The sequence below is a fragment of the Corythoichthys intestinalis genome, chromosome 9 (assembly GCF_030265065.1).
Source record: "Corythoichthys intestinalis isolate RoL2023-P3 chromosome 9, ASM3026506v1, whole genome shotgun sequence".
Classification (NCBI taxonomy): Eukaryota; Metazoa; Chordata; class Actinopteri; order Syngnathiformes; family Syngnathidae; genus Corythoichthys; species Corythoichthys intestinalis.
In genome coordinates this window covers 49,543,192-49,569,853 of record NC_080403.1, presented here as the reverse complement: position 1 = coordinate 49,569,853, position 26,662 = coordinate 49,543,192, and the positions used below count along the sequence as shown (strand labels likewise).

The window sequence follows — 26,662 nt, the reverse complement described above, 5'->3', positions numbered from 1 at the left end:
ACAGTGGCAGTCAGATACCATTTTAATTTTTTTCATGTAATTCATTGTCAGACAGAAGCAGCACGTCAAAACGCCATGCTAAAAAATAAGGAAAACTATCAAAATGGCTTACTTCTTCGGGGCAGGCAATGGATCAGGATTGTCATCTGTAGGACCATGGCCTCCAATAAAATGCTTACTGCATATAATGGTGAATGGCTGCACCGCGATGGCGTTAAACTGGTCTTTTGGATGTCCGCACAAGTTGATCCATTGTTCACATTTTTTGGCTTGAAGAAACGTGTGAAGAAAACATCCGTCATATGTTGTAATGTCTAGAGTCGTTTCAATAAGTTCCATAGCAGCAGAGTTTACTCGGCATGTTCTTTTTTTGAAAGATTACTGGCAGAAAACAAGCAGTACTAGCATGGGTTGTACGCGAGCGCGCTTCTATGTTGACCCCCTTCCGGTTTACGATAGTGACGTCATGCAGCCTTGCGGTCTAAATAAAGCATTTGTGCGGTACGCTATTCGTGCTTTTTATGCTTGTACGAGCACAGACAAAAAGGAATTAGTGTTTGGCCCATCAAATCAGCACTAGAAACGTAAAAACAGCAAAGGTGATTGTGTACATTTAACAGCAAGTCTTAAGTGGGTTAGAAATGTGTTTTTACCAAGTGGAGACTAGTCGAAGGCCCGATGAAACAGCGAGGCTGCTCGGGGGATGCGCTTCGACCTGTTGGGCCAGAGTGTTCAACCAGAAGTCTCGCTATTTAAGGGAAGAAAATGATTTTTGGGACAGTCTCAGTTAAATGTCAGGGCTCTGTGTTAAAGTGTTAAATTAACACAAAATAAGCTGTATACTACATTTAAGGACTTTCAAGACCAATTTTACAGTTTCTCCAATAACCTTTTTTTTTTTTTTTTTTTTTTTTTTTTTTTTTGGTCACCATGAGGCAGAGATGAAATATGGTGCCTTCCACAGGTACGCAAACATCTTCCCAAATTTTCCACGGACCAGGAGACTCGAGAAATTTTTGTTTGAAAGGTGCCAATTTTGAAACCTCCTACTTTAAGGGAGGATGAGTTCCCGGTGGCAGTGAGCGGTTTCTGGCAAACTTTAAGTGCGTCTAATAGCAGATGTGTTATCATAGTGATAGGATTCTGTTCGTTGGACGGAGACACACAAGTCACGGCCGAGGAATCTTTGATAAATGCGCTTTCTCAAAGTTTCCTGAGCTTTGGCATACTCTAGAAATGGTTCTCACACCTCCAGTGTCATGTTCTACTGCTGGTTAGATTGTTTTTTTACAGAGCTCATTGTGGGGGGCGTTCCTGACGTCACACCTCCACTCAATGCAGGCTCATCAACACAGCATTTAAGCATGGGTGATCCCGAAGTCAGCTGCTGAGATATTGCTTGCTGATCGCCACTTGATTCTCGCACTATAGCCTCGCTACTTCCTTGTCTGGGATTTTGTTTTTGTGCTGCCCTCCGCTGAATCTCTACCTTGTGCAGGTATTTGAGTATTTGTATTTTGCCTTTTCGGCTCTCTGCCTATTTTTAACCCTCGAGTTTGTATTATTGAGCCCCGTCGACCTACTGTCTCGGACTCTTTTTGTTTTTCCTACCTTTCCGCAATCGCGTGTTGTTTTTTCGTTGTGATTAATGAACCCTTGTACGCCATCCCCACTTGTTGTCTGCTGCTTAGTCCAACCTTATTTCCGTATTCGCGGACATAACATCCAGTTGCTAGGCTACATCATATCTAAATGCACGTTTATACATAGAGATATGATTAAGCAATATTTAATCAAAATCTTAAATCTAAACATATATCATATATCGAAATCGAATCTATAGATGTGAAGTATTACATTTAATATACATACAGTGTATACATACATACATATATACTGTATATATAAATATATATATAAACAGAAGTAAAACCCTATCTGGAGGTGATGTTAAGTATTACATTTAACATACATACAGTGTATACATACATACATACATACATATTTACTGTATATATAAATATATATAAACAGAAGCCATACCCTGTCTGGAGGTGAGAGCATGCGAGAGCAGAATTACAGACGCCGTGACTTTAACAAGATATTATCGCGTACGTACCTTGTTTCGATCCAAAAACTCCATGTAGCAAGTATCAATGAGTGTCAAGACACAGCTGTGAATGACCACAGTTGGAGTTGGGGGGGATTTTATGGGTGAAACATGGTCATATAACAAGGGTCGCGATGCAGAAATCGCAGACATCAAGGAGTGGTCAAGATTTTCTTCAGGGTCCCCCCAGGATTGATAAATCTAAATTCAAGATTTTTAAGACCTTTTTTAATGCCATTTCAACTGAAAATTAATACTTTTCTCGCACCCATTATTTAGATAATATTGAATTATATTTTAAAAATTAAGCACTGAACATCAAATTTAACCTCAATTACTAAGTGTGTTTGACAAAAGAATGCACATTTATTGAAGATACAATTAAAACACATTTAAATATAAGGTCTTTCGGAATTTTTTTTCCCAGGATAAAACGGATTTTACACTATTATTGTAAAGCAACTTCAGAAATTACATTTGCAATACAAGGCTTCCCTTTTAAGAGGACCTAGTCAAGGTGGTAGGTAGGTGATTGTCAAGTTGGCCGCCTTAACTGTAAAGTGCTTGCAATTGGCAGTGAAAGTTTAAAAAAACAGCCACTAAATGGCAGTAGTTTACCATTAATTACCACAAAATAAAAAAGCTACACATGACCATTTCCCTTGGTAATTGTTTTTTTCTAATCACATCACAAGAAGTATAAAAAACACATGTTAATCCTTTGTTAGCTACTGAAGACATTTCTTTTAACCAGATAGAGAAAATCCATACTCTTATTTAATCAAGAAAAACATTTAAATATACCAGCTAAATTATAATTTGCCTATCACCATGCCATGTTATTCAGATCAACGTTAGTACGTTACCCCGCACTCGTTCCAATAATAGACAGTGTCAACCGTGTTGTGTATCTGAGAGTGATGGTTGAATCTACGACTCCGGTTTATCCATGCTAAGGCTAGTGCACCTGCCAGTACCCCATTGAACATGGCTAACTCTTGAGTTAAAACTGCGAAATTCACATTCATTCGAAAGGCAAACCGTGCAGAAATACATTATTGCATCTAACACATTTTAATTGGAGAAATTGGCAACTTACTTTGAAATGTTAAGCAGGTCCACTGCCTTCGCATGACCCATAAACTGCGACCCATAGTATCTGGATGCGACTTGGTCGCCGATCCAATACCTCACATGCTGGTCCAACTGTTTGGACTTGGTTGTCTTGTTGAGGCTTTCGTCGAACATAACAACTAAGGCATCTGAGCAGTTCCTTGCGTTAGCACACAGTACTGTGCGATTGCCTGCTGTTGATGCTAATGATGCTAACGGCGCGCACGCACGAGGTGCAGCGCATCGTAAAAATTCTACGCGTCATCTTGGATTTAAAAAAAAAAAAAACTTCGTCACGGATATAATTTAGGTTGCACTGAGATGTTCTTGAAAATTAAAACCACTGTGAAAAAATTCCAGACTTACGACAGCTAATTTAATGCTTTTAATACCTTTAATAATGGAAAACTAAATTAAATGCTTTTTAAATACTTTTAATAACCCGGGGGTACCCTGTTCTTTTTCATATATTTAACCTTTTAAACGTTTTTTTTTCCCATTTTTCTTTGTTTGGATCAATTATTTATCATCTAACATATCGGAAAAAATGTGACAGAAACAAAAAAAGTACAATTAAGCGATAGTTATGAAGTAAGTATCCGTGACTTTTTTACAGACACCATTTTATTTATTTTTGTTTAAAAGTTCAAAATATGCGAGTGAATAATTTTTTTTTCTTTTTTTTTTTTTCTTTTTTTCTTTTTAATGAAATATTAGACAACCATTAATGATTCTAAGCTAAAAATGACAGACATTTTGAATAATAGATATAATCTATTACCTTAATATTATGGATGGGTTGAAACAAAAGCGGTTGCGCAATGTTTTTAAACGGGGGTTTTCAGGGTACAACGGGCAAATTAAAAATTGTTCGGGGGCTTAATGCGCCATGAATCTGCTATGGCAGCAGATAGACATATTGTTCCATCAAACACAATAGTTCTTTTGGCTTCAAATACAGCAGTTTCATTTAAAGAGGAGTGCAAGAGCAGAAACTGCTTTTTCAGTCTTGCCTGTTTTCCGCCATATATATATATATTTCTCTCTCTCTCTCTCTGTCTCTCTGTCTCTCTGTCTCTCTGTCTCTTTCTCTCTCTCTCTCTCTCTCTCTCTCTCTCTCTCTCTCTCTCTCTCTCTCTCTCTCTCTCTCTCTCTCTCTCTCTCTCTCTCTCTCTCTCTCTCTCTCTCTCTCTCTCTCTCTCTCTCTCTATATATATATATATATATATATATACACACACAGTATATATATTTGATACTGTACTGTATACATATACAGTATATACTAGTATATATATATATATCTTCTATCTAAAACCTAAATCATGAATCGGGTGAAACAAAATATTTAGCTAATATGCAAATTCAAATGACTGGTGACCGGTATTAACAAAATAAAAGCTCGAAGAGCTTCGACTGTGTTACCTTCATCAAATAATGACAACCTAAATAAGGGCAACCTACTTAACGGCAGCAATTTACGACAGAGTATAAGGGCCAAAGGAAGAAAAAAAAAATAGGACTACGAGATTCAAGTTGTGTTATTACGTATGGCTACTATACCTCCTCTAATTAGTACAGCTTGCTTCCCTTAAGCTAGTCAGCTAATCAAGATAATTTAGTACCTATTATTGATGAATACATCAGAAAATCAGAAATCAAATAAAAAAAAACATAAAAGCGAAAGCTTATGTTTCGAGAAATCTGAAGCCAAAATGTGTTTCAGTTCAGGAGTGATCCAGCAGCTATCCTAAAATTCCCGGTAAGACATCATCTAATTTTTATAATACCTAATTGGCAACTAATTCATAAATTACCACCCAAACTGTTCCAACGTCCCCCAAAAGTTCCTACTGTGCAAATGCGCCTAGAGCAATACATGGCCTGCCTGCTGTGGCGTAAAGCAACACTTTTGATTTCGTGTCTCTCTGGCTGCCGAACGCTCAACTGCGTCCATCAGCTAATTCCTGACGTCGTCTTCCAGGACAGGCATTCAGTCTTTTTTTTTTTTTTTTGCCAGCTGGATGAGGAAGCTGTGATGATTAGTAAAACGACAGCAATCCAAAGCGTCGTGTTTGTCGGGCTTGAAATATCAAAACAATTAGCTGACAGATGTTTAAAAGCGCTGTAGCGCTAGCAGGGGGGACTCTAAATTCCATTTGGGTGATAATGATCTGAATGTTTATCAGTAACGGGGACACGGGCCGTATTGATTCACGATTTGGCAGGATTTCAACAAGCAATGACTGAAAAAATACTTGAAAAACATGAGCGGTATCAGTCATTTAGGTCATGTTAATTCGCTGAAGTTGACAATTCTTGGTTTTGAACTCATTGGCTGCCATTGATGTGACATTGGCTCTGGACGCCCAATACATTTTGACTGGGAGAATTGGCAGCGCAGTCCCCCAGTCATATTGGATAGGACGTCTAGTGCTGTCAATGACAGTGAAACATGATCACGCCATCCCAGTTCAAGTGGGATTGTTGTCTGACACCAGTAATAGAGTTGTTAAAGAAAAAAAAAAAAAAGTACTGCAATTTTCGGATTATAAACGACTACATTTTTCCCTTATTTTGAATCCTGCGGCTTATAGTCCAGTGTGGCATATTTGTTGTTTTATTTGTGTTGATAGGTAACACTTTATTTGACAGTGGCGTCATAAAACTACCAGAAGACCAAATGAACCAAAATGAAGCTTTGAACCAATTGGCTGCAAAGCTTCATTGCTTCAAGAAGCTTTATTTGGCCATTATATGACACCATCATGGGCATTAATGAATGCTTATGACGGTTGTCATTTTGTGTCATCCGGCAAATTAAGTCACTAACTCTATCTATGACCAGCTCGGATATGAGTGAGATAATTTGCCGGATGACACAGAATGACATCTGTCATAAGCATTTATTAATGCTCAGTCATGGCAGTGTCATGTCATAGTTATGATGGTCTTATGACAGTCTTATGGCACCACTGTCAAATAAAGTTTTGCCAAATACAAGAACTAGCAATTATTGAAATAACTAGAAGAGTAACTGAAGAAATAATTTGCACAGAACATGAATTTTTATAGCAATTTACATTTGTAGAGCTGCAATGCATGCTAGGAGGCATGTTGGACGACAACAGTGTTGACAGCAGGTGGCAGCAGAGGTTGACTGTCTCCCCCATGGGAGCAGTAATGGCCAAATGAAGCAATGCAGCTCATTGGTTCAAAGCTTCATGGGGTTCGTTTGGTCTTATGACAGTCTTATGATGCCGCCGTCAAATAAAGTGTTACCGCTTAATATCTTTTGGTGTGGCGGCTTATGGCCAGGTGTGCTGTATAGTTTGAAGATTACGGTAAATGGTTCATTTTTATTAGCTTTACATCTCATGTAGCCGACACGTCTTGGTTCATGGGTGCAGTTAATGCAAAGGAAATCTTAGTTTATTTTCAGAGTGATTTATTGTAAAGACTGCCTAAATCTCTTATTTTAAATGGAAGATCATAAAAATTATCTGGTTTTATGTCTTTTTTTTATTGGAATGTCCTCTATCAACGACATCTAATCGAGAGTGTTATGCTAGCTGTCGTTGGAGGCTAACATTATGATAGCATGCAACAGTGAAAATGTTTGAAGTATTATATATTTTAAAATTGGATGTGCTTTTTTTCCCTCTCGTCCATACATTTCCGAGCTCTTGGATTGGTACTCGTTCTCGGCAGAAATCAAGTGACTCAAACTTGGGTGCAAAAATATCTTTTTGGGATAACTCGACTTTTAATTTTATTTTTGGAGAGTACAGAATGCAATCAGATTATTTGATTTTTAAAGAATTTATTTCCAAATTAGAGTGGAAAATAGGTATTTGGTCACCTACAAACAAGCAAGATTTCTGGCTGTCAAAGAGGTCTAACTTCTTCTAACGAGGTCTAACGAGGCTCCACTCGTTACCTGTATTAATGGCACCTGTTTTAACTCATTATCGGTATAAAAGGCCCCTGTCCACAACCTCAGTCAGTCACACTCCAAACTCCACTATGGGCAAGACCAAAGAGCTGTCGGAGGACACCAGAGACAAATTTGTAGACCTGCACCAGGCTGGGAAGACTGAATCTGCAATAGGTAAAAGGCTTAGTGTAAAGAAATCAACTGTGGGAGCAATTATTAGAAAATGGAAGACATACAAGACCACTGATAATCTTCCTCGATTTGGGGCTCCATGCAAGATCTCACCCCGTGGCGTCAAAATGATAACAAGAGCGGTGAGCAAAAATCCCAGAACCACACAATTCCAATACAGTACAGTACAATTGGTGGTTGACTAAATACTTATTTGCCCCACTGTAGCTTAGTGAAACTACTCTTAGAAGTACATTTTTCTCAAAAAGTTACTCAAGTAAATGTAACTGACTACATGTAACGCGTTACTACTACCCACCTCTGGTCATAATCATGTTTCTAATCCACTATTTTTTGAGGTTCTCGCTTTGATTATTAGCTAAACAATGACTTTGAAGCTGAGACTTGACATATATGCATCTGATTCGATGAATTTTGGTTCATTGGTTCATGTGGGCAAATGAAGTTTGGTTTGGTTTGAACAATTATGTGAAGGACCTACACACATAATTTCTTTTAACACCTGATTCCGATCGTCTGAAAATGATGTGATCAGGGCCTTATTTCAGATTACTTGATCCCTATTCACAGAACTTTGAACTTAAGTTTGTAGTCATTTTTGAATTGAATCTAGCAATATGATTTAAGGCATTAAAAATGTTTCCTTTCGACCCTGTTATCATAGACTTCATAATATAGATTTTATAGATTTTGAAGTCTATGCTGCTATGTAAATCAGAAAACGTAGGCAATCCTCTCACATCAGCTGCTCATTGAGCACTCACTGAACAAAGAAAGAAAACAAGAAGCAGAACACAAAGACAATTCTCGGAGCGTTTCAGAGGTATTCTTTGATGTGAGTTAAGACAAACCCTTTGTCAAAGTGGTTTAACTCTACTTAAATAGACTGCGAACTTTGGAAGTCAAAGCTAAATCACTTCAATCGTTTGTAAAGAAACAAAAGACTACAGACTACATCATCAAGTCTGTAAATCAGTAAAACATCATAGACGTTTAAAATTTACCACATTCTACTTATGTAATTTGCCCTTTTCTTAGTTCCTTACTGGTTTCCACAGATGCCACATAGAGATTTCTGAAGCCAGACACGTTTTTCGGCGCCTCTCAAGTAACCTCATTTGAGGTGCTGAGTCAAATAGTTAATTATACTGCATCGATCTCGCGCCAGGAGACCATTCAGTATTGCCTGTTCTGACCAAGGCAAAAATTGATTGGTCTTACTTTGTTTTAAGGAGCACTTTTCTATTCGTCCATTTCAAAAGTGCTTCTGCTTGTTTGGGTCAAGGTAGTAAGGATTAGACGTGGGTAGAGTAACCAAAAAAATTTACTTAAGTCAGAGTAGCGTTGCTTCAAAACAATATTACTTGAGTAAAAGTAGTCATGCAAAAATGTATTCAGTGAAAAGAATATTCAAGTCATTAGTTACATGCTGAGTAATTGCTTATAATGTAGGGGTGTGACAAAATAGCAAAATGGTGATATATCGTGATCAGAGGTTGCGCTAGACTTTATCGTTGTCTGTCATTTTGACAGACAGTGTCATAAAAATCCGATCATAATCTATTTTTACCCGTCACTTACATTTTTAAAATGATAATAATGACATATTCAATAGTATTTAGTTTTCATTCATTTTTAAATAATATTCTGTCCGAACAAGCTTAACAAGAGGCAAACAGACAGCGGAGTGCACCAATCAGCGATGGGCAGACGTGCCGTTAGCAAAGCGACGAGGGCAGGACGAGGGACTTGCGCGCGGAAGTAAACATACGAGGAAAACGGAGTTTATTCAACATGGCTAGCGCGAGACAGACTGTTGTCAATGTCTCGTGTCGATGTGTTTTAGCTCATTTAAAACTGAATTTACCGCGGATTGGAACATATTCTCGGCTCTCCCGTTCGCCATCCGTGTTGTTCTAGAGACGACTTTCGGCGCGCAAGAGTGCAATGCTCGTGAAGAACACGTCACGCAAATAAACAAATCTGATTTGTCGATTGATTTTGTAGCTACTCGAGAGGCTGTGTCCCAGACTTTTCTCTCAGTGTTTGAAAAATACAGGGAGAACAGTCTGGCCGTGCCAGGCAAACACTCAGTTGCCTTGACATTTTTCCGAGTAAGGCCAACGACGTCATGCATCAAGAGAGACAATAGCTAATTAATATGCTCACTCGCCACCCTGTGGTCTGGGGTGTGAATTGCAACCTGTCAAAATGACGGATGGACTTCAGTTTTTTCCGTCACCGTTTTAAAAAACCGGTCAACGACGGAAAATATTCGGTTAACGCGACCCCTGATCGTGATACATGTATCCCAAAAAGGTTATCGTTATCCTCCTGCCAAGAATCGATATATCGTAAGGGCGCTTACAGATCACTTTTTGTTCATTTTAGGGCATTTACAGGTCACTTTCTGTTGAGTTTGAGTCATTGCCTATTCATTTGCGGACCGGATGCATACCGGAAGTGTTTTTGATGTCTTCCTAACATTTTGTCAAATTGTACGAGTCAATCAAAATTGAAAAATGAGCAGTCACTCATTATTCTTCATTGAGGTGGATGTTGTGATGGTTTCAGAGTTTTAAAAGATAATGTCAAAGCACAGACAGCATCTCTGAATTGAGGGGGAAGGTGTCAGCTGTCTCAATCTCTCTGAATATTTAGTTACACTTGTTATGTACTTCCTTAATCTAAGTATATGTAAGGCCGAGACTTGAATTGAAAAACACTTCTTAATTCATTGTGCTTCTCAGCATATATGTCACCATAAGATCACAGAGATTCCTTTTATACTGTAATACCACACCCATAGGAACTGCACACTACGGCAACAGCAGTGTGACATAAATATGTCACAGCACTGTTTCTTGTATGTATGGAGCTATAATTGTAATATTGCTGATGATGGATGGCTGATGATGCACAACTCAAGTCATTTTTTGCACAAAAAAGCTTTTTATTCAATAAAGAAATGTATGTAAAAAGACAACAAAAGAAACTACCGTATTGGCCCGAATATAAGATGGCCCTGATTATAAGATGACCCCCTCTTTTTCAAGACTCAAGTTTGAAAAAAAGACTTTTTGAACACAAAATTAATTTTTATACACAAAATAAATACAGTACATCCGAAACAAATGATTATAACAATATATTTGAGGGAAAAAGCATGTTATTTTGCCTCATTCAAATCTTAATATCTGAACATTTAAATATGTAAACTAAAGTGCAATCACATTCGTAAATGAATGGCTTCTGGTTTTTGAAATGTAAATAACCCAATCTACTATACTGTATAGTAGCTGAGATCCGTCATGACAGAACATCGCTTCAATGATAACTGGCGCCATCTAGCGTCGTGAATGGGGAGAGTAGCTGAAATCTGTCATGACAGAAAATCGCTTCAATGATATCTGGCGCCATCTAGCGTCGTGAATGGGTATAATGTCTAGACCGCGAATATAAGACGACCCCCTTTTTTCAGTCATATTTCAATGCAAAAAACACCGTCTTATATTCGGGCCAATACGGTATATACAAGGGACGGTGTGATAAAAAAACAAAACATTTTTTATGTTTTTTTAAGTGTGTGTGTCTCTGTCATGTTCTTGTCCAAAATGCATTTCAGCAGTTAGTATTATGTTGTTCTGTTTGGTGGAAACATACCCGGCACTGCCATGGTATGTCCCTTCTGCATTTCCCACATGTGTATCTATAGCAGTCAACACATAGTTCAGTGGCGGCATTGCTCTTGTGTTCATCCTTTACTTGACACTTTGCCCTTTTCTCGAGGCTAGGTGTTTTAGGTTGTTGCCAAAGCAATATTTTCTTCTGCGCCTTCTTGCGCCCACATGAGAATGAACCAATTCTTTTGCAAGACTCACCAAGGAGTGGTCTATTGTTTGACAAAGCCAAGGGAGCCGTGGATTTGCAAATATTCAAGATGCTAATTGCAGCCATCCAGAGTGAAACCCCCCTTCACACCTAGGCAGTGACTACAGAGGAGTGTGTGTGTGTTTACCTGCCTGATTTCTTGTTTGAGTGGTCTATTGTTTGACAAAGCCCAGTAGTCAGTTTGGTATTGGGGTCATTTGACACCTTTCTGGTATTTCTTTATAGCCCCCCCACCCCCCCAAAAAACAAATAGTTCCAGTGTTAACTGCAAAAAACAGGGGATCACTGTATGTGACTAAAATAAACAGTGCCAATAGAAAATGAATAATTTATAAATAATAGATAAATAAAAGATGCAAAACGGAACAACCAGTAGGGTTACATACTCTGTTTAAGAATACCTCAATGTTAATATTGCACCAAGATATTGCACATATAAAAATGAGAAGTGTTTGCCATGCTTCAGTGAGGTAGGTCAGGTGAGAATGGGTCTCTATAAGTGTGGGTCTATATACAGTACGTGTTATGTAAGTTGTGTATACTTGTAATAACTAGAAACAATGCTTGTAATAACTAGAAACTGCAATATCTGGAGAAATTACTCTGGGTCTTTGCTCTGTGGTGATACAGATCTCAACCAGGTTGGCTTGGGGACATTTCGGGGACAATATCAGGTCACTTCCTGTTGATTTGGTGACATTTTTTTTTGCCATTGAAAATGAATGGGAAAAAATTTGGACATCCATGAACGTCAATGGCAGCACCTTCCATAAGTGTCAATGGAATGGGGGACATTTGTGGGACACGTCGTTTTGATATCTGGTCATTTCCCGTTGATCTGGGGAAATTTTGTTTTTCTTTTTTTGCATTTGAAAATGAATGGGAAAAATTTTGGACATCCATGGACGTCAATGGTATCGACTTACATAGGCGTCAATGGAATCCAAGTACATTAGCATCAATAGAATGAAGCAACATGATTAAATGTCATTGGAAATGAATGGGAAGTGTGGACGTCCATGGACGTCAAGGGCAGCACCTTCCATAAGTGTCAATGGAATGGGGGACATTTGTGGGACACGTCGTTTTGATATCTGGTCATTTCCTGTTGATCTGGGGAAATTGTTTTTTTTTTTGCCGTCATTTCCTGTTGATCTGGGGAAATTGTTATTTTTTTTGCCTTTGAAAATGAATGGAAAAAATTTTTGGATGTCCATGGACGTCAATGGTATCGACTTACATAGGCATCAATGGAATCCAAGTACATCAGCATCAATAGAATGAAAAAACATGATTAAATGCCATTGGAAATGAATGGGAAGTTTGGACATCCATGGACGTCAAGGGCAGCACCCTCCATAAGCGTCAATGGATTCGGGGACATTTGGGGGACACGTCGTGTTGACTTGTAATAATAATAATCTTAATTTGATTTAAAAAAAAAAAAAAAAAAAGTCAAATAAAAAAAGAACATTAACAGTTTGTTTACGTTTTGTTTTTGTAATATTAAAACAATTAATAAAATAAATAAATACAAAGATAAATAAATAAATACAGAATTAAAAAGCTAAAAGAAAATGTTTAGTGCACGGAAATGATTAATCGAAGCAAAAAAAGTTGTCATTTCATTTAATAATTAATTAGTTGACGTTAAGTCTAAAAGTTATGGCAGCCCAATTGTCAGTACACTTTTAAAAACATTGGCATTGACAGCGATAGAGGTGCAATCCATTTAGACTGGAAGGGCTTGCAGCAAATAATCGCTCTCAGTGCATTGTAAGTGAATGAATTAAGCTCATTGTAAACCTTTTTATGAATAGTAATGATGGTGATATACTGTTAATACGAGTATAAATGCAGCCCATTTTTAATGATTGGTTATAATTTAGTCTAAAATGTTTTTTTTCCCCTAATTAAAGCAATATATACTGTACCATGCATATGCACAGAAGTTGCAGCTTATTAAAACAAGACATTTTAATGCTTTATATCAATAATTAACACAGTTGAGGATCGCATGATGGCGTGGCCCTCGACAGCTGTCCTAGTTTCTTATGTGGCCCCTTTGGAAATTGAATGGCCCACCCGTTTTAGAGTCTTTCATAAACTTCACATGTTTATAATGAGAAGACACGAGAGAACACGCAAAGTCTAAACGGTGTAACGGCAGAGCTTCAGAACTGTACTTTACATAAGAGCATCTTCTACTCGAGCAATTACGGTAATTGTTGCTGACAGGCGCTTCGGAGTTTCAACTTTTGAATTAAAGCATTTTCAAAAGTCAGTTTTTTCAAAATACATAAAGTGCTGACAACCTTAAAGAGGCTACATGGGTTAGGGTGTATTCACACCTATCCTGTTTGATCTGGACCAAGCCAAAAAAGGTTCGTGGTGCACAAATTTTGGCCTGGTGTGAATACAAATCAGCGAACTATGGTGCGGACCAGAGAGCTGGTCCGAGACCTCGCCGAAGAGATGTTCTCAGTTCGGGTCCAAGCGGACCGTGGTGCGGTTCACTATACGTGTGAAAGCAAACACACCAGTGCTGCCAACTCCACAGTAAGAAAAGTAGCTATTGGCTGTCCTAGAAGTCACTAGAAGTTGCTAGATGACGCCATCACCTAATTTGCGTAATTGTCAATTTGCATTATTGGCAATTTGAATGTAACTGTATGAATAACATAGTGAGAGAAGCAAAAAAGTGAGTAAAATTTGACGCTAGTCGTTTTTGACAAAAAAAATACCGCCAAGAGGCTTTGGAAAGTCACTAGATTTAGCAAGAAAGTCGCCAAGCTGGCAACATTGGACTGAAACACATACCATTTTTGAACGCAACAGGCTTCCGTAGCTAGGAAAATTTGTTTAGTTAGCATCAGTATAAGGTTAGCTGCAGTGTTGTTAATCTTACTTTAAAAAAAGTAATTAATTACAGTTACAAATTACATCTCCCAAAAAGTAATTGCGTTAGTAACTCAGTTACCTAGAATGTAAGAGCAATTAGTTACTTGGCAAAGTAACTGGTGATAATTTTCATGTTATATATTTTTTCAAAAAACAACAAAAACGAAAAAAAAAAAAAAAAACAGGTCACACAATGTGAAGTCTAAACGGTTTTTGGGACACTTGGCCCTAGCCCAATTCTTTACCCTAAACTTAACTAGACACAGGGATATTGTTGATATTGCGATAACTAGATAGTAACCTTTACTATGTGTGGAAGTCATTTAATGTTGTGAATCACTCGTTAAAGTTGTTAAAATATCTCCCGTTATTGCATTAGTTACCTTCTGTCTATTTTCGACATGTGTAAGTTTTAAAACTGTTTCATCATTTAAAGATAGATTTAAGTTTTGCCGATTTAGGAGTATGGTGGATAAAAAGTTACTTAGGTTCGCTAGGAAGGTTTTCTACAACAGAGCCTTCTTGAGAAGTCTACTGCTTTAAGATGGCGGCTGTTTACTAACGCATCTAGTTCTTTATTATACTTGTTGCTAATGCCGCCGTGTCTCTCATTTGCATCTAGTTCTATATATATGTGATATCTACCGAAGCATCATGTGGAGGTAGTTTGTAGGCTATCGGCTACAGTCAGGTATTATTGGAGCCACCTAGCATAGAAGCATCGCGTTTGCAACGGCGTCATACTCCCTTGTCTCCTCCCCACTCTTGCTCTGCTCTCTCGTCTCCGTGAGTCCTTCTTTTTCAGACTTTTCTCGCGTCAGTCAATAAACATCGCAACGAATAGTAACGGACGCCTTTCCTGCCTCAGTAACGGTAACAGCGTTGCCAAGATGAGAAAAGTAACGAAAAACACACGGAGTCTATACTCATCAGAGAAGCAGAGAGAGAGTACATTTTTTCTTCGCATATTGATATTTTAGTTATGTCTGTCTCTTAATTCCAGATTGACTGCATCATGTTGAGATCAGGGCTCCGTGTGTGGGGGGAAGGGGGCGGGGCCCTATGATGCCCTTGGTTGTGTCGGTGGGTTTATATCTTTGTGCACATTTAAAATTTATGGCACATAACATCTCATAGAGCTGTTATAAACAACTGTTAAATAATCTGCAATATTTATAAAATCGATGGCGAATTATATACTACACGAGCTAAAAAACAGCGTACTTGGAATTGGTGTCTCAAAACTGCAGATTCCTGTGCCCAGCGCAAACTGTTGGTTTTTCTATGAAAAGTCAAGTAAAATGTAGGAAAGAAAGACAAACATCTCGAATAGACCACCAAGTCGAAACTTGTGGGTGTCTCTATTCTCTTTCGTACTTTTCCCCCTCGACTCTGTATACAAACCCACAGTGTGTGTGCGCCGGCCACGAGAATTTCTGCAGTGGGACTGGGACTGCTGTCCTTATAATAATGATCTGCTGCATCGTATATCACTTTGTGACTTTCCACCTCCATGATGAAACGTTCTTCGTCCATGTTTGCTGGTGTTTAAACCGTGAATAAGCAACTGGGCTGTTACGTCCAGGCCCAGCTCCGCCCATTTTGTCGGATGCGTGTCCAGCAAAAATAGAAAATAGCCTATACCATCCGGCGGGCATGTGGCACGCCGGGGGTGGTTCGCAGTCAATCCAGAGCACTGACGCAGCCGGTATACGTTGAACAATAGGATATAATGGGAACGGATTGGCTCCAGCGCTATTTTTTTGCCGGAGTCGGACCGGAACCGCAACGATCATGCATCTGGTGTACTTGGGCCCTAATAGTATTCAAACATTGAAACATTTACAGCAACACAAAGTAAATGCTTTCTCCCTCCATATGTTGTTACGCAACAAATTATGAACTACGTAACTTGCGGAGATGGCAGATTACTTGAATACACCGGCCATTTTATTAACGCTCGATTGAATAACTTGTTTAGCAGTCAAGCAGTGACTTCAAAACTCAATTATAACTTTGAATAAAGCACTTACCATACAAATTTGCCGTCCGCTGATGTGTCGTGACTCCTGCGTGCTCTTCTGTTTAGTTAGTTAGTCTGGACGGTCCGCCCCGTAACAGTGCGTAACCTTTCATTTGGACTGTTATTGTGCTGATCCGGGCCACATTTGGCGCACTGACATTAAGCAGGTGTGATTGCTATGCAGATCTGGCAAGCTGAGGCCAGATGCGGCACGCAGTCGCCTACTATTGGGGATGTTACCCTGCCCAGACCGTTTTGTCCAATGATTGAACGATTTTTGCACATGCATAGGTTTTTTGTTTGTTTTTTTGTCAAATCCTGGGTCGCTTGTTCAAAATGCAATGTGAAAAAGAACTGGTTAAAAAAAGTCCGGACCGAATATATTTTGGTGCGGACCAAAGGAAGGGAACTCCTTTCCTGCTGTGAACATTCCTGTAAAATACTTTTCTACTCCATGTATGCTCCACCAATGCACTACCGAGTACACAGAGCCCAGATATTTTAACCGAGAGTGGCCCAAAAAGCTATTTTTCTGACTTTAAATAGAGAGGGTTCGGGTCGACCACTCTGAGACTCCGCCTAGTCTCCGCTTAGCAAAAACATTTTTTTAACCCACTTTTGTAACTTACTTAAGACTTGCTACCAAATGTTTTTACGTTTCCATTGCTAATTTGCTGGGCCAAACGCTCATTGCCTTATGTTCGTGCTTGTTCCAGCATGCGTAACATGCACAACCTTAACAGAGGCTGCAGTTACGCTTTAGGCCAGAGGTGGCAGCCGTGAGTACAAAAAGTGACTGTATAGTCTCTTTAAGAATAAAGTTACATTTAGACAAATTTTCATGGCTTTGAGGTTGGGCATATTTGGTGCCAAATTGTCAAACGATCAGGTGCTAAAAATGGTGTTATTGATTTTAAAATAGAAACAAATCAAATAGCAACAATATTCAATTGGTAACTTCAAATTTACTGGCCAGAGGCAGGAACATAGATCAATATGACTTTGACCTGAGCTAACTTAAGTGTTTGGCTTCAATGTCGTCCAAAATCAATAGAGCGCTTTTCTCAATAATCCTTGAAAGCCAGGGTTTAAAATTGGCAACTTGCAAGGAGGTGACAAGTACTGTTTTGAACTTTGGCCCTCTGATATACAGTAATCCGAAATCAATTATGCTCTTGCTCCGACACGGGACAATAATCGATAATAGTAAATAACAACGAGCTTGGATTTACTCTAGCGAGGATTCACTGTAGCCAGTCGTTTTATGATCGAAATTTAGGCCTTGAATGAATATAATGAACACCAATCAGGTAATAATTTGTTTTAGTTTGCATTTTTTTCTTGCTTGTGACTCATATCTAGTGTACATTTGAAAAAGTATTTGTTTTGAGCCATAGATCCAAAATTCAAATAAATTTCCGATACATTTAAGGAGGTTAATTGTTTTCGGAACATACCAACAGACATTCGGTGTTTGAGGAATGAATTTGAGCAACAAAAAAGAATAGATTGCTAGCTGCGTTTCCTTTACTACTGGTAATTCGCGAAAACTGAAATTTCGCACTAAAAAATAAGAAATGAAAACGCCCCGATTAAAAAAAAAAAAAATCCAAAATATTTACTGTTTTCAAGAGTTTTTTTCTGACATTTTTATACGAAAATACAGGTAGTCTCCTCGTTACGACGTAGTCGACTTGCGTGATTCTGACTTTATGACCCCGGAGTCTTGTCCGCCATTTTGTCTCCAGTCATTTTTTTTTTTTTTTTTTTGTAGTCACGTAAACACAACCTTATTGTACCTTAATATATCTTATTTTTTACTTTATTAATTTGATGTTTTCTTTCCTCACTAAACGGGAAGATGTTCAGCTTGACAGACAGCAAACAATAACAAACAACAAAACAATTGTGTTTTTTAAAGCTTTTTACTTCCTTCACTTTTGACAATTTGGAAAGCCGTAACAATCAAATGTACACTAATGTTCAAAACAACAGGCATTTTAACAATTAAACAGTCAACACAAAAAAATTAATGTTCAAATGTCCATCTAGTCCGATCAATATGTAAATTTAGTAGATTAAATTCGGCCAATTTGCCTAACAAAAGTCTGCCACTTAATGCTACGAATGCTAACATATAAATATGTTAGCATGATGTTATGAGAATTGTAGATTTACAATTCTCATAGCAAATCGCTTACACGTAACTCCACAAACTGTAGCTCTAAACTTAATTACAAATGCATACGCAAACATATATTAGCTGAAACAACTTACAGACTTGTGTGGGCTAAACCAGAGTGCAGCTGTCCTTTGTCCATGTCAGACAAGTTTGCGCCTCAGTCATACATGGTGACAGTCCTAACAGACCTAACGCTGCCACCAGAGGGCATTGTATACTCCATCATTAAACAAAATACAATACTTTTGAAATTTTTGGATACTTTAAAGGGTTAGTTCCGATTTACGCAGAAATTTGGGTTACATCGCCATCATAGCAACAGAACTCGTTCGTAACCCAGGTACTACCTGTAAATCACTAGAGTGCAATGGAAGCACTTTTTTTTTTCTAAATTCATTGGCCAAAGGACGTCACATACCCAGTCACATGATCACTTCTCCAAATGTAACGACCTTTAGGCATCCATCTTCTTTCAGTACAAGCTCATGGGAGGAGACGTCATTAGCGTTACAAGGCTTCGAAAAATAGCCTTCAATGAAAACACACTTAAGTCGCAATTACTTTATATTGTGCCGAAAATTTTTAAATACCGTAATTTTCGGACTGTAAGGCGCACCTGACTATAAGCCGTCAACCCCCCCCAAATTTGACACGAAAACGGTAATTATTGATAGATAAGCCGCACTGGAATATAAGCCGCAGCTGTCCTCACTGTATCATGTGATATTTACCAAACAATATTAACCGTTAACACTTTACATCATAAGACCAAATGAACCCCATCAAGCTTTGAACCAATTGGCTGAAAAACGACATTACTTCATGAAGTTTCATTTGGACATCACTGCTCCCTTGGGATAGACAGTCAACCTCTGCTACCAGCTGCTGTCAACACTGTTGTAATCCAACATGCCTCCTAGCATGCATTGCAGTGCTACAGATGTAAATTACAATCAAAGTTCATGTTCTGTGCTAATCATTTCTTCAGAAGTGGTATTTGGTAACATTTCATTTGAGAGTAGTGCCATAAGAACATCATAACTATGATATGTCACTGCCATGAGCATTAATGAGTGCTTATGACAGATGTCATTTTGTGTCATCCGGCAAATTATCTCACTTTTGAATGGATGTAAAAGATCCGAGCTGTACATAAATGAAGTTAGTGACATTAATTGCCGCAAGACACTAAATGACAACCGTCATAATCATTAATTTATGCCCATGATACTGTCATTTCATAATTATGATGGTCCTATGATATGACGCTGCTGTCAAATTACCGTCATTTCCCGAATATAAGGCGCACCCGTGTATAATGCGCACCCCAAATTTACTTGTAAAATCTAAGGAAAATTATTGTACCCATTTATAACGCGCACCCTAATTTTAGCACCAATAAATAGAAGGATACAAGAAAGCATAGCTCGTGTACAGATACAGAAATGTCATTTTACTGACTGGTGAAACACAGCACAAGCATGGCCTATTGGTAGTTCAAAATATTACCATAAACTCACAATTTTTACGATAATATGATTTCACAACTTCTCCAATTTACAAGAATCTAGGAGAAAACAAAACAGATGCGACTTTTCTTTTAAAGGCTGCTGTATAACTTGCTCGTTTCATCATGATGATTAAATGTTTCTTGCATGAATTGATACGGTGAAATTAAAGTGAGAACGTAAGTCGGAAATCCGAGAGAGCTCATTGCTGTCGACACTGTGACATATTGGTATTCTATGTTATGTTGTTCTATGTTGTGGCACTGGTGGATCCATGCTGCTGTATTATATCTATGTTGTGATTGTGTATGAGCTAGAGGGCCGCTGAGGCTAGACAAAAGAGCGCCGCATCATAGCCGTACTAGTCGGCATTTAAGTTAATTGAAAGCAAGAAATAAAACGTTGAACACGGCACTCGAAGTATTCTAGTTTTTTTTCAAGACAAGATAAAACAGACAAGACAGTAACAATAGGAACTATTGTTATTTGGGTTTGAGTTTCCCGAGGGACAGATATAGTTGACGGACACACACAGGAAGTCTTTGTTGTTATGTTTGTTATGGTCCGAGTTGCGGAGCTGCAATAAACGTTGACTCAAATGAGTTCAAGAAACTAAATTCTGTGCTTTATGAAGAGTGAAAAAAGCAGAATTTAACACAGACAAACTCATTCGGCCGATCAGAGTGAAGTATTACCGAACATATATATATATATATATATATATATATATATATATATATATATATATATATATATATATATATATAATTAGGGCTGTCAGACGATTACAATTTTTAATCGAGTTAATTACAGCTTAAAAATTAATTAATCGTAATTAATCGCAATTCAAATCATCTATAAAATATGCCATATTTTTCTGTAAATTATTGTTGGAATGGAAAGATAAGACACAAGATGGATATATACATTCAACATTCGGTACATAAGGACTGTATTTGTTTATTATAACAATAAATCAACAAGATGGCATTAACATTATTAACATTCTGTTAAAGCGATCCATGGATAGAAAGACTTGTAGTTCTTAAAAGAAAAATGTTAGTACAAGTTATAGAAATTTTATATTAAAACCCCTCTTAATGTTTTCATTTTAATAGAATTTATAAAATTTTCAATCAAAAAAATAAACTAGCAGCCCGCCATTGTTGATGTCAATAATTACTTACGCAATGCTCATGGGTACTGAAGCCTATAAAATCAGTCGCACCCAAGCGCCAGCAGAGGGCGGCAAAATTCCATAAAACACAACAAGTGAGCGTTTCACTGTACTTTCATTTAACTGTCCGAGCGGGGCATCTGCGTTAATTGCGTCAAATATTTTAATGTGATTAATTAAAAAAAAAAAAAAAAATTAACGCCCGTTAACGCGATAATTTTGACAGCCCTAATATATATAATATATATATATATATATATATTTCTGTCTCCATCCATGTACCCATTTATAATGCGCACCATGATTTTACAAGATTTTTGGGGAAAAAAAGTGCGCGTTATATTCGGGAAATTACGGTAATCAACAAATAAACCACTTTGAACTATAAGCCGCAGGATTCAAAATAAGGGAAAAAGGAAAATTACGGTAAGCTACTGCTTTTATTTTGCGAAAAACTAATAGAAACGCAGCTTCTTGTACATAAATACAGCAACATTAACGTGTGGTGTAACTTGCAATTTAAATGGAAAATCAAGCTTTCCAGCTCCAGTTCTTATCTTACTGCTTGTTAAAAGTTGATATTCCGCAAACTACGTTGAGTACTCTGGCGTGCGCTCTAGTCTTATGTCATCAACGTCATCGACCTGTGCATCTGAAGCAGAACATGGCCGCTTGTATACAACGATAATACGATTTATCCCGATATTAACTAATTTGCTCCCAAAAACGTATAAATGTTCTATTTTTAATTGTTTCAGTGTCCCAAAGACGTATTTATACGTCTTTAGGTTTTTTTTTCACAAGAGACATATCTGGGTTCTGATTCAACTTAGCTCCAAAGCACAACGCTTAAAATCCATTTTAAAGCAATAAAGCTGGCCACTGGAGGGCAGTAGCGCATTTGCACATTGCGCCGGCGGAAGACGACCGAATGGACGTCCAGGATGCAAGGCGGCGGAGGACCGAGCAGAACTACCAGGAGGACGCCCGGGACGCCAGGTGTTGGACGACCAAGCAAAACGACCAGGACCACCAGTGCAGCGGACGATGCCGTTGAGTCCGTGCTGCTCGCCGAGCAGAGATAGGCGGTGATGAGGGAAAAGTTTACCCTGGCTGTCGCAGCCACAACAGCGTCATCTCTCAGTTAGTTATGTGTAAATAAATTGTTACTTTGCTATCAAAAGCTCTATTTGTCTTGTTGTTTATGTTATTTTGTAATAAGAAAACATTCAGATGTTTGGGATGTAACTAAAGCAAAAAATAGCTTTGTTAAAGTTATGTTTGAAATGTATGCTTTCACAAAAAGCTCAATTTCTCTGTTTTATCATCAGAATTTGGAAAATTGCTCAAACTACGCTATTTTCTAATGCTGATTTCTAAATAATGGAAAAAGATATGAACTAATGCTTTTTCCTGCTGAAAGAAGAGAGTCTAATCTTTCTTTTGGTGGGTACCATGTTTATATAGCAATTAACATAATTTTCTGTGGGCCTTGCAAAATCAGCCAAAATCCAGTAAAATGGCCGGGAGCGAAGGGGGTTGCACTGGTGAATATGGCTGGGAGCGAGTGAGTTAATCTGGAATCGTGACAAGGTCGCTAAGAGTAAATTGCCATGTAAAGTCGGCAGATTCCGTTTACACATGAGCATGAATCGCTTACACACTGGCACATTACTGAATTTCAGGGCATGTCTGAAAGAAGAGGATTTCCAAAAAGACGAGCCACAGAAAAACAGACAATTACCAACTTATCTTCACTGTTTTCTAACAAGCAATATAAGGGTCTGGTGTCAAACCTCATCATTATCGGTGTTGCATATGGTGGTACCTTGCTCAGAATTACAGCGTGAGCTAAAAATATACAATGGAGAGCTGCAAGGTGTTGTCTCCATTTTACACACTATACAAGGAAAATAATTGGGCCAATGGAAGAACATACAGAGTTGCTTTACAGATAGAAAAGCTTCTGTTCCTTTGTGGGGTCCCTACAAGGATTTGAAGAGTATCTTAGGGATTTGGTTCGTTCCTGATCCACTAGATTGATTATTACAACATGACATCGTGTGAGAGTTTACGACGCAACAAGAGCGAGCTGGCGAAGTGCTTAGGATGCACGAGCATTTGTCAAACGTTCAAAGATTTGGCGTCTGTGTTTAGTCTCGGGAGACCTCGCCTGTCTAGACGGCAACGTGACAATTTCAACAAATTTTGTCAGGATGAAGACGTGGAAGAAAATTGCAAGACACTTTTTCAAAGACTGGGTGTGAATTATTACTGCTGACCCACACAGTTTAAATGGATTGGATCGCTATCATCGTCAATCATGGCCAATGAGCATTATGACGATATACAGTGCCTTGCAAAAGTATTCGGCCCCCTTGAATCTTGCAACTTTACGCCACATTTCAGGCTTCAAACATAAAGATATGAAATTCAATTTTTTTGTCAAGAATCAACAACAAGTGGGACACAATCGTGAAGTGGAACAACATTTATTGGATAATTTAAACTTTTTTAACAAATAAAAAACTGAAAAGTGGGGCGTGCAATATTATTCGGCCCCTTTACTTTCAGTGCAGCAAACTCACTCCAGAAGTTCAGTGAGGATCTCTGAATGATCCAATGTTGTCCTAAATGACCGATGATGATAAATAGAATCCACCTGTGTGTAATCAAGTCTCCGTATAAATGCACCTGCTCTGTGATAGTCTCAGGGTTCTGTTTAAAGTGCAGAGAGCATTATGAAAACCAAGGAACACACCAGGCAGGTCCGAGATACTGTTGTGGAGAAGTTTAAATTCGGATTTGGATACAAAAAGATTTCCCAAGCTTTAAACATCTCATGGAGCACTGTGCAAGCCATCATATTGAAATGGAAGGAGCATCAGACCACTGCAAATCTACCAAGACCCGGCCGTCCTTCCAAACTTTCTTCTCAAACAAGGAGAAAACTGATCAGAGATGCAGCCAAGAGGCCCATGATCACTCTGGATGAACTGCAGAGATCTACAGCTGAGGTGGGAGAGTCTGTCCATAGGACAACAATCAGTCGTACACTGCACAAATCTGGCCTTTATGGAAGAGTGGCAAGAAGAAAGCCATTTAAGATATCCATAAAAAGTCTCGTTTAAAGTTTGCCACAAGCCACCTGGGAGACGCACCAAACATGTGGAAGAAGGTGCTCTGGTCAGATGAAACCAAAATTGAACTTTTTGGCCACAATGCAAAACGATATGTTTGGCGTAAAAGCAACACAGCTCATCACCCTGAACACACCATCCCCACTGTCAAACATGGTGGTGGCAGCATCATGGTTTGGGCCTGCTTTTTTCAGCAGGGACAGGGAAGATGGTTAAAATTGACGGGAAGATGGATGCAGCCAAATACAGGAACATTCTGGAAGAAAACCTGTTGGTATCTGCACAAGACCTGAGACTGGGATGGAGATTTATCTTCCAACAGGACAATGATCCAAAACACAAAGCCAAATCTACAATGGAATGGTTAAAAAATAAACGTATCCAGGTGTTAGAATGGCCAAGTCAAAGTCCAGACCTGAATCCAATGTAGAATCTGTGGAAAGAGCTGAAGACTGCTGTTCACAAACACTCTCCATCCAACCTCACTGAGCTCGAGCTGTTTTGCAAGGAAGAATGGGCAAGAATGTCAGTCTCTTGATGTGCAAAACTGATAGAAACATACCCCAAGCGATTTGCAGCTGTAATTGGACCAAAAGGTGGCGCTACAAAGTATTAACGCAAGGGGGCCGAATAATATTGCACGCCCCACTTTTCAGTTTTTTATTTGTTAAAAAAGTTTAAATTATCCAATAAATTTTGTTCCACTTCACGATTGTGTCCCACTTGTTGTTGATTCTTGACAAAAAATTAAAATTTTATATCTTTATGTTTGAAGCCTGAAATGTGGCGAAAGGTTGCAAAGTTCAAGGGGGCCGAATACTTTTGCAAGGCACTGTAGATCACCAGAACGATAGTAATTTAAAGCAACACTCGGTAACATTTCAGTTTTGGTTAATTTTAGTGACGCAGGTGGGCAAAAGCGGGAGTTTTTTTGCCTTAAAGTGCCTGTGACAGCATAAAAAAATCTTAAAAAGCATTATTATGTGAATTAGAATCATATTTTGAGATATACAACAATTTGGCAAAGCGCAGATGACGAGAAATTAGTCTTTTAATGTGCCGTTTAGCCCTTGCCGGTTATTATAGCGCTCTAGCGTCCCCAGCTGGGGGATGTTGTCGGCAGGGTCACGATTTCATCTGATTTAGAATTCAGCTCATTGAGAGGGAATTATTCAGAAGAGGAAAATGCGACGAAGAAAGCAGCAAAATTGTTTCAGTCAGTCTAATCCAATATTTTTACAGGATATTCTTTTAATCTGAGTATTTTTCCCCAATTGCTAAAGAAATGGTATTGTCATGACAAATAACAGTCTTGTGCTAAATTAATAAGAAATATTTACAATGCATTTATTCAGTACGACATGGAAAAATTACTCCATAATGGTCAAAACTTAAGACTTTTTGCACTACCCGAACGAGATTTTATGCCACCGGAGTTGGTCCGGCTTTTGTCATTTCCCTGCTCGTAAACAAACCAGGAAGCATGATAGTTAGCAGACATGCTAACCCGACGCGGCGTTTCTAAGTCTTATTTTCGCCTTTCGAAGCGAAAAATTACACAAAGCTACCCCGGACCATGCCACACGGCGGCGGGGTTGTCAACTGTCTTCACAGATCGGCAACCCCGCTGGCGGCGAGCTAGTTACAGCTCGTCGTTCCCCTGCTGTAGGCAGGAGAGCTGGTTTACCAGGGAAGCAGCTGGAGAATGACCGTCGTACAAACCGTCCAACGTCAGAGGAGCGCGTAGTTGCCCGAGCCCAACCCGTGGATAGTGGTCTATTGCAGGGCACACAAAGAGGGCAGAGGGGGCTGGAAGTCTGGATGATATGGAGAACCGCACGAGCATAAGCAGAGTATAGCGCTCTCCATGCGGATACGCGAAGAGCACCGAGGGGGTGTGCGAAAAGCCGTTGGTTGTCGGCCGAGTGGCATTCTCGGTGGACAAGGAGCATTGTCAGCCACAAAATGGAAGCTTCCTCCGTATTAAAACGTGTGCCATGATCCCAGTATTTGACATAATACAAAACATGATGTTGACTCACTTCCTCGTAAGTCCAATGGTCGCACAGTTGTGGGACTTGTTTTGGCCAATCACGGGGTGAACAGGAACTTTTTGAAATCCAAAAAGGCTCACATGCCTCTCCCTGGTGCAGCAACAAAACCCTGCAGCACATTGAGCTGGCATGATGCCAAAAATAAACCAATTAATTGGCAAAATCAGCTAAATCCGCAGTCCATCTCCATGCTATTAAGTAATGCTGTATTGTGAGATGCTGACCCCTTGTGATGTCACATTCGCATTCGTCCTCAACCCGAGATTGGAGCCGGAAGTCACTCATTTTCATGGCGCGGGATTCAGAAAATTGAATATATAAATCGATCGCTTCCACACACATCCAAGTGGTCCATTTCATTCAGGAGCATAAAATAACGCGTGAAATATGAAATAAACATGCTTTTTGCTGTCATAGGCACTTTATCTCGTCAG

At 38.8% G+C, this 26,662-nt stretch overlaps 1 protein-coding gene across 1 annotated transcript in view; it reads left to right on the top strand.

Annotated features, from left to right (window-relative positions):
- Positions 1–26,662, top strand: part of LOC130921874 (metabotropic glutamate receptor 4-like) — a 589,147-nt gene that overhangs the window by 427,733 nt on the left and 134,752 nt on the right. The gene's annotated exons all lie outside the window — the stretch shown is intronic.